Genomic DNA, 7,456 nt, shown 5'->3' on the forward strand with positions numbered 1-7,456 from the left:
TTATTATTATTACATGGTAGTAATATTTGCTATCTCAGATGGGAGATCCCGTGTGGGATCACGCTGCCTTGCACAAAAACCATCTGCTGAATGGGTTTGTAGACTTCTTGTGAACTTTTAGCATTTCAAGATTTTCTTAATTAACCTCGTAATGTCCTGTGTACTGATACTGAAATTCTGATGCATCTGTCTTTGCCTATATGCTGAAGCCTGACTGAAATTAATTTGTCAGTAATTTTTTCCGCCCGTGAGATCCAGCTGAGGTCTCGTGAATATGAAAACATGATTTATGCTTAAATAATTGAAGATCCTCTGCTGAATAGACAACCGCTGCCTTCAGAGGTTTGTAACAAAGCTGTTGGCTTTTTTTGCCCCGCACAGTGGCACTGGGTGGTCCACCGTGGTGTTGTTCTGCAGGGTTGTTTCCTCTTCCATCACACTGTGCGAGGCTAGGTCTGACCTAAACCATCAAGGAAGTGTTTCCTATTAATCGCGTTTTTATGCTGTTGTGAGCAAACTTCCATTTTATGTGCTGTTGTTTGCATCTTCCGTGTACTCACGTGTGACAAGTAGGTTTTTTGAGCGCCTGAGAAGTCACCACTTGACTAAAATAGCAGGTGTGAAAGCTTATATGTAATGAAAAATAATTTTGATTTAGTTTGATGTCTGCCAAAGATGAAAGTGTGGAGATGATGGTCTTCAGTCTTGTTTTTGTTGGGGAGAGAACCACTCAGAGAGCCAACCGAGCATTAACATGTTTCACCTGCAAGACTATGGAAGAGAATTGTTTTGGATTATACTCTTTTTCCTGGGCCGTGACTCGCAGCCCTGCGGGTCAGACCGCTGTAAATGCTCTGCTCCGGCGTGAGGGGAGCGCCGCACAACGTACAGGTGGAAACCACTGCTGGATTTGCCTGGAAATGGCCCCTGGGCGTAGCGGGGAGAGACATTTATGCCGTACATGAGGAGAGATACCACCGTCCTGGCAACAACGGTGTTTGGGTTTTGTCCAGAAAGGCTAAAACTTTGGTTTTGGTAGTAGCAACGACCTCTCAGAAACCCAATTGCTGCCGCTGAGCCAGGCAAACATGAAAACATGAAAAACTGTGAGAAAAGCAAAGCCTTTTGTTCAATGATTTCCATGTTAAAGTAGAAAAAAAAGTAGTAGCCTGCTGCTAGGAGGCACCGTATGGGTCTTCCAGGCGGGATATTGCAAAACGAACTCTTTCCCAAAATATTTAACTCAGGAGAGGATGCTGATTGCCCGTGTGAGGAAGGGCGTTTTGACAGCAATGATTCAACCTACAAGGCTGCAGAAGTGTGCAACCTGAGAGAGAAACTGCAGTGGCAAAGAAACAGGCCATACACGGCTTTGAATTAGAATTAAAAACAGGTGAGATGTGAGGGTGTGATGGGGCACGAGGAAGCGGGCAGTTGTGTTGCTGACACGGGTCTGTTGCCCACAGTGCTGTCTGCAAAGGGTTAGCAAAGGTTAATGCTAGGCGAAGAGCAGCTAGGAGCTGACTTTTTAAATAAAACCTTTCCTAGGAAGCAGAAAGCTGGATGAAGAATATTTTCCATTTTGGACTACCTACCTGAATTAATTTTACAAGGATTAGACCTCATTCCTGCTAACTCTTAGTGTCGCTTCGGTGTGATTCAAAGCTGGAGTTGGTGATACACGTACTGGAGCAGATGCAGTCTCGTGGCCTGTCCTAGAGCCTGGGTTGTGGGTTGGGTACCCGGCAAATGCCCGCTCCGGCGGTTTGCAAAGTGTCTGTCTGGGCATCCCCATCCCCTGGCTTCGGTTGCTCATTCTGTGTTCCAGGCTTCGCCCCACAACCTTGTCGGGTCACCGTGTTCTTTACTTGTGGTGGAAAACTCCTCTCTGATTGATTTAAGAGGTGGTATAAAATATATGTGAAGGTAGCTGGCTGTATAACTGTGGGAGGAGGTACGAATCATACCAGGGCTAACTAGCTTTGAGAGAATTATTTTATATCATTTGCTATTTTAAAATGGAATTACATCTTTGTAATTGTTTGCAAATAAAACCTCCGTTCACATTGTATTGCAAGCTAAATTAATGTGATATTGTGGCATAGTTATTGGATCCAATTGATATAATTAAAATAACTACGTTAGACTGTCAGAATACTTTTGTGCTGTGCATAGTGCTCAATGAGGCTTGCATATACAAAGCTAAGGCCTGTCTTGACTTCATCGCTCAAACTAGGCTGTGTCTCTGCTAGAGGATGCAGCTAAATCCTGTTCTTTTCACAACCGTTATGGACTCGCAGCTCTAAAAGAATTCATTGACATCTGCACATGGCCATCACTGTTTCACGTCAGGAGTGGAATCTATTCCTGGCCACCGACAAATTGCTTGCAAAGAGTCTCAGGGTGTTGTAGCATTGACACAAACGAATGCAATTAGACATATTGGACACTGGTTTCTCTGCAACCAATTTTAAACAGCATCCTTGCTGTAGCTTAAAAGGTCGCTGTTGATGGAGCCTCGCATTCGCAAACACCAAGCTTAATTTGTTGTCTATTTTAATGTATTGTCCTGAAGTTACTGGGTTTTGAAAACACAGAATCTATTAAGAAGCTTAATAGAGTAGCTCATTCCAATTATAAGAAATGTATAGGTGGAGAAAATGGAAATGCATGGAAGATCAATGGATTAAGCAGTTGCCCAAATGGAGGAAACAGAGGAAATAGGTTAAAATTAGTTCTCTTTAGTACAAAAAATATATTTGCTTCTATATAGTACTAAAAATGTTGAGTTGCTTATAATGTAGGGGATGATAAAGAATTTCTATGTTGATTGTATAAAAACAGATAAAGAACTATCCACAACTTTTTCCTTTATCTATTTCTTTTTCCCCAAGATATTGCTGGGTATAGTTGGATTCATTTTGTCTTTGCATTTTTTTTTTCCTCTGGGTGATTTTTTCCTATGTTGGAGGTTCTTAAATTCCTACACTGGAAGACTATTGTACTGGAAGCCTGCTTGGTGGCAAGATAACTTAGCAGTGAACCCAAGACGGGTCATCTGTGATGATGCGGTCTGGAGCGCCTGGCTCTTTGGCTTTGAATTGCTGTTGGTATATGCCAGATTTCCGCGGTGCGAAATCAGGGTTTCAGACTGTGGCCTCAGGACATGGGCATTTGCATAGTAATCCCAAGAGAATGCTGCTGGATTCCTTCATCAGTGGTGTCTGAAGGGAAAAACAGGGGAGGTACTTTTGACTCAGTTCAGTTCTCTGCTCCAGTTTGCAGTGTGGCGCAACTCAGGGTGTCATCTGCTTTAGCGAAAACTCATGGGGAGGCAGAGGAGTGGGGAAAACACCAGTTTTAGCTTTTACTACCTCATTAAACTGTGGCCGCAGCCCCTCATGCTCAGTGCAATCACTGTTCAAACACAGATGTCTGAAGAATGCTATTATAATTATTTTTTACTTACTATTAAGGGCAGATTTCATAGGAACTACAAAACAAACTTATGATCCATAGAAATTAAATATTAAAAGCTAGTTGAATAATTTACAGTATCATCCACTTGCTAATTTCACCTTTTGCGGTATAAACAAGTTGCCATTTAAGCTTCTTTTTAAATTATCTGTGGATAATATCTGTGAAAGAGTTCCCAAGAGTTTTTTCATGTAGGAGAAAATTATAGCCTGAATGTAAGCAAAACAAGGTAAAGACTGGCTAAGTCAAAAGTTAACTCCAATACAAATTGTGTATTTGCAGTAGGTTTTTACTTTGAATTGTCTGAACAAGTATTTTTCTTGTTTCCCCAGGAGAAACAGTCGGTAGGACCTCGAGACAGAAGTCCCACTGCCATGTCGTGGGAGAGAGCTACAAGAGTGATCATGAACCCATTCCTGTACCTTGCTGGAGCTCCTTCCATATGGATAGGGGAAGGGGTAGATCCACTGTGCCAGAGACGAAGCGGGCTAGGAAGTGGATATGTTATGGTTGGGGCTGAGTTGAAACATGCTCGTATTTTCCCTCTGGGATTTGCACCAAAGCAAAGGTGTTTCAGTGCCTGAGGAAAAATGTGGCTTTTGTGCCACAACGAGGTTTAGTGATACAAAGGTAGGTTAAAAAAACGTTGTCTGTGGCTGAACATCAGTTCAGTCTTATCAGGCCTGCTAAGATTGTCTCGGGTCTTCTCTTGCTCTGGTTTGGCTGTAAGACCATAAGTTCCTTGCTTTGCTTTTGTTTGCTTTTTTCTTTTTCTTTTTTTTTTTTTTTTTTTTTAATATATATCAGATGCCAGACAAAACCACAGCTATGTTACAGGAATTCTCCTTTACACACAAGTTTTCAGCACGTGTTCGTAGTGCTATATGCCCTTTCAAAAATTAGCAAGAGAGACTGCAAATCTTACAAGGCTGCAGACTGCTGAAGATTCAGAAGTCTTTGGGTCATGCAATAATTTCTAGAGCACATTGTTCATTACAGACAGTAATCAACGCAGGTAAAGAGATGGATGATTGAGAATCTTGATAGATGATTCTGTGATCTGACACTGGTCATAGCTTGAAAAGATTTAGATCTTTATTCCTGAAAATATTAAAATCCTGACTTTGATGGGATTGCTTGTGTGATTTAAATTAAAAACATTGTTTTGGAAGAGAATTAATTTCCAGCCTACTGGAATGTGTGTATTTTTAAATTATTTTATCAAAATTTTCCTGCTTATTCATCTTGTTTCCAATGTTCATTGTTTAAGTAATTTTAAAAAATCTAATTGTCAATAAGTTGTTTATCCCAGTGCTATATAAAGCAATTTAATTCACTTGGATTTACAAAAAAGCTTTTACAAAGTTCATTACAAAAGACTCTTCAGGAAACAAACAGATCTTGAGCTCAGTCCGCCTCCCCCCATGATGCTCCATCTGTCTAGACTGTGTCTGTTCTAGACACATAATAACCTTTGCTCACATCCAGGAAGGAACAGACTTTCAAAAATTACTCCCAGAGTTGAGCTGCATATGTTTTGGGGTAGTTTTATATTCTATAAGGTGTCCTTTCTGGCAATAATGCGGTGAAAACATATGTAGATGTGTCAGGAAGATTCCCATAACAATTTTGCTTTGCAGAATCCATTTACAAATGTTGGACGTTGTGCTACTATTGACCTTACTTGTATTGTAGCTTTTGGTTAATGGGGGCCAGTCCCTGAGGACAGGGTACCGCATGTGTTTGGAGAGCCGTAGCGCCTGCTAGGTCTCTTCTGTCTCTCGAGAGGTGGTCTCTGCAAGCTCCACAAAAATCGGAGGTTGGCTTAAAAAGCATCTTTCCAAAATGCGAAAGTGATTTGTACAGCTTTAGCGTTGGCATTTAGGGAGGAACAGCAAACTGCTGAGACTTCCAGCACTGAGTTTTGTCTTGCCCCATTTGGGAAGGTGTAAAAGCGTTTCCACGTGTTGGCTGTTTGGGTGCCTGGGAGATGAGAGCCTCCCTCCCTCCCTCCCTCCCTCCCTCCCGCCTGCCCTGCAGCGGTGCTGGCTGGCACAAGGCTGGCAGGAGCCAGGTCTGGTGAGGTCATAACCTCCCCGACGCCTCCCAAAGCCTCAGCCCTGCTCTGACTTCTCCCCCTTGCCTTGTGCTTGGGCGGTTATGAACCAGCGTGACCCTGAGAGCTCTAAAGCAGATTCTGCACTAGCTCTGAGCGCGCCAGAGGCTTCACCTTGTGCCACCGGCTTTCGGACTGCTGGACTTGTAGGGCTGGGACTCAGAGATGAACAAATATAGGATGTGCTCGTTGTCCCATGCACAAAGTTGAGGTCGGCTTTTGTTTTTAATCTTTCTGTTGGGGAAGTGAAGTTTTGCTCTTGCTGCTTATACTAGCAGCATGATTTTTTTAAGTTCTAGCTGTTCCCAAAATACGGGAAGAAACTCTGTGAAAGTAGGTGTAGAATCTTTACTGTAACAGCAAGTCGTCACTCTGTGCACAGTAATGCTCTATTTATAAGCTTGCTGTATGTAATGATGAAAAAAACATGTGTACCAGTGTAGATTTACCTAAGTGTTAGCAGCTGGAATGAAAAGCTTAGGAGTCAAACCAGACATATATATGTCTCAACAGTCACAGGGTTCAAAGGAGAGTTGCTGTGAAATAATGTTTCTGAGTAAACATATTTTTTGAAACTTTCTTGTAATACTGATTAAGGCAACTGCTGTTTTTCGAGAACCACTCAGGTCCAGGTGCTGTTGTGTCCCTGGCAGTGAATGGTATCAGATCCCTTGGCCCTCGTTCCCTCAGCTCTCCTTCCTGTTGTAAATCACCTGATGGCAGGTGCCTATCCTACACAAAGGACCTGCCTTCTGCTCCATTTTGGCTGTATTCTATAAAAACGATTCCAGGACATGTTTTGTATAAGCGAAGAAGGACAAGGACACACAGGAGACGTAAAACAGTAACATATGAAAATACTTGTGACTGTGTGGTTTAATTCACAGTGCACTGGGTTATGCTGATGATTTTCAAGGAAGGAAAGAAAAGAGGTAATGGAAAGAAACCCTTAGTTTTTTAGAGATGTCTAGGAGATACCTTGTCTCTGAATAGGCCTCTCCTGTATTGAAGAAAACAAAGACACATAAAAACCTTATAGAACCCATTAGTGTCCCAGGAAAATATTTTATAGCATAGTTATCAAAGGCAGAATAATTAACAAGGATCAGGAGTGGTGGCCTGAGACAGGCACCTACAGACTTCTGCTTGTACAGGTGGAGAAGCAATTAATTTGCTGCTGAACTCTATTCAAAGCTCACCAGGGGAAACTGCAGTAGGACACAGTGGAAAGCCTTGATTTAGGATATGTGGCTGTGGTGGGAGGAGGGGGGAGGTGAGGAGGACTAAAGGCCAGATCTCAGAGAATCGTTGCTGCTTTGAGAGAGAAAGCCAAAGGACCCACTTTTCTCCCGAGAGTCAGGTTTGAATCCTGCCATTGGTGTCTTTGCTGGTAGTTCAGTTTTCCTTTCCGCAAGCCTGATGTTGGTGTACATCCGCAGGCACCGATCTGCACCGTTACGGCTCTGCCTTGCCTGGCTCGACTCCCCCAGTGCGGGGCTGCTGGGCAGGAGGTGCCGTTCAGCTCTGTCGCTGCGGGCAGGTGGTAGTGAGGATCAGGCACTGACACGCACTGTGGTAATTGCCTGCCTCCGCATTTGTTGTGAAGTTTCATGTCTTTTTGCAAAGTGCTTTCAGAGCTGTGGACAAGAGCCGGTCGCTGCTGGAGGGACAGCATGAATTAAGGCCGTCATTGACCCATGAGTGGCATTGCCAAACTGTAACGGCAGAGTAGAAAGCGTAAATCCTTGGGCAGTGCAGGCAAGCCTCATCCTAAGGGTCCTGTGCAACCTGCTGTAGGAGACCCTGCTTTGGCAGGGGGGTTGGACTGGATGACCCGCAGAGGTCCCTTCCGACCCCTATCAT

This window comes from Opisthocomus hoazin, chromosome 6 (assembly GCF_030867145.1).
Source record: "Opisthocomus hoazin isolate bOpiHoa1 chromosome 6, bOpiHoa1.hap1, whole genome shotgun sequence".
Classification (NCBI taxonomy): Eukaryota; Metazoa; Chordata; class Aves; order Opisthocomiformes; family Opisthocomidae; genus Opisthocomus; species Opisthocomus hoazin.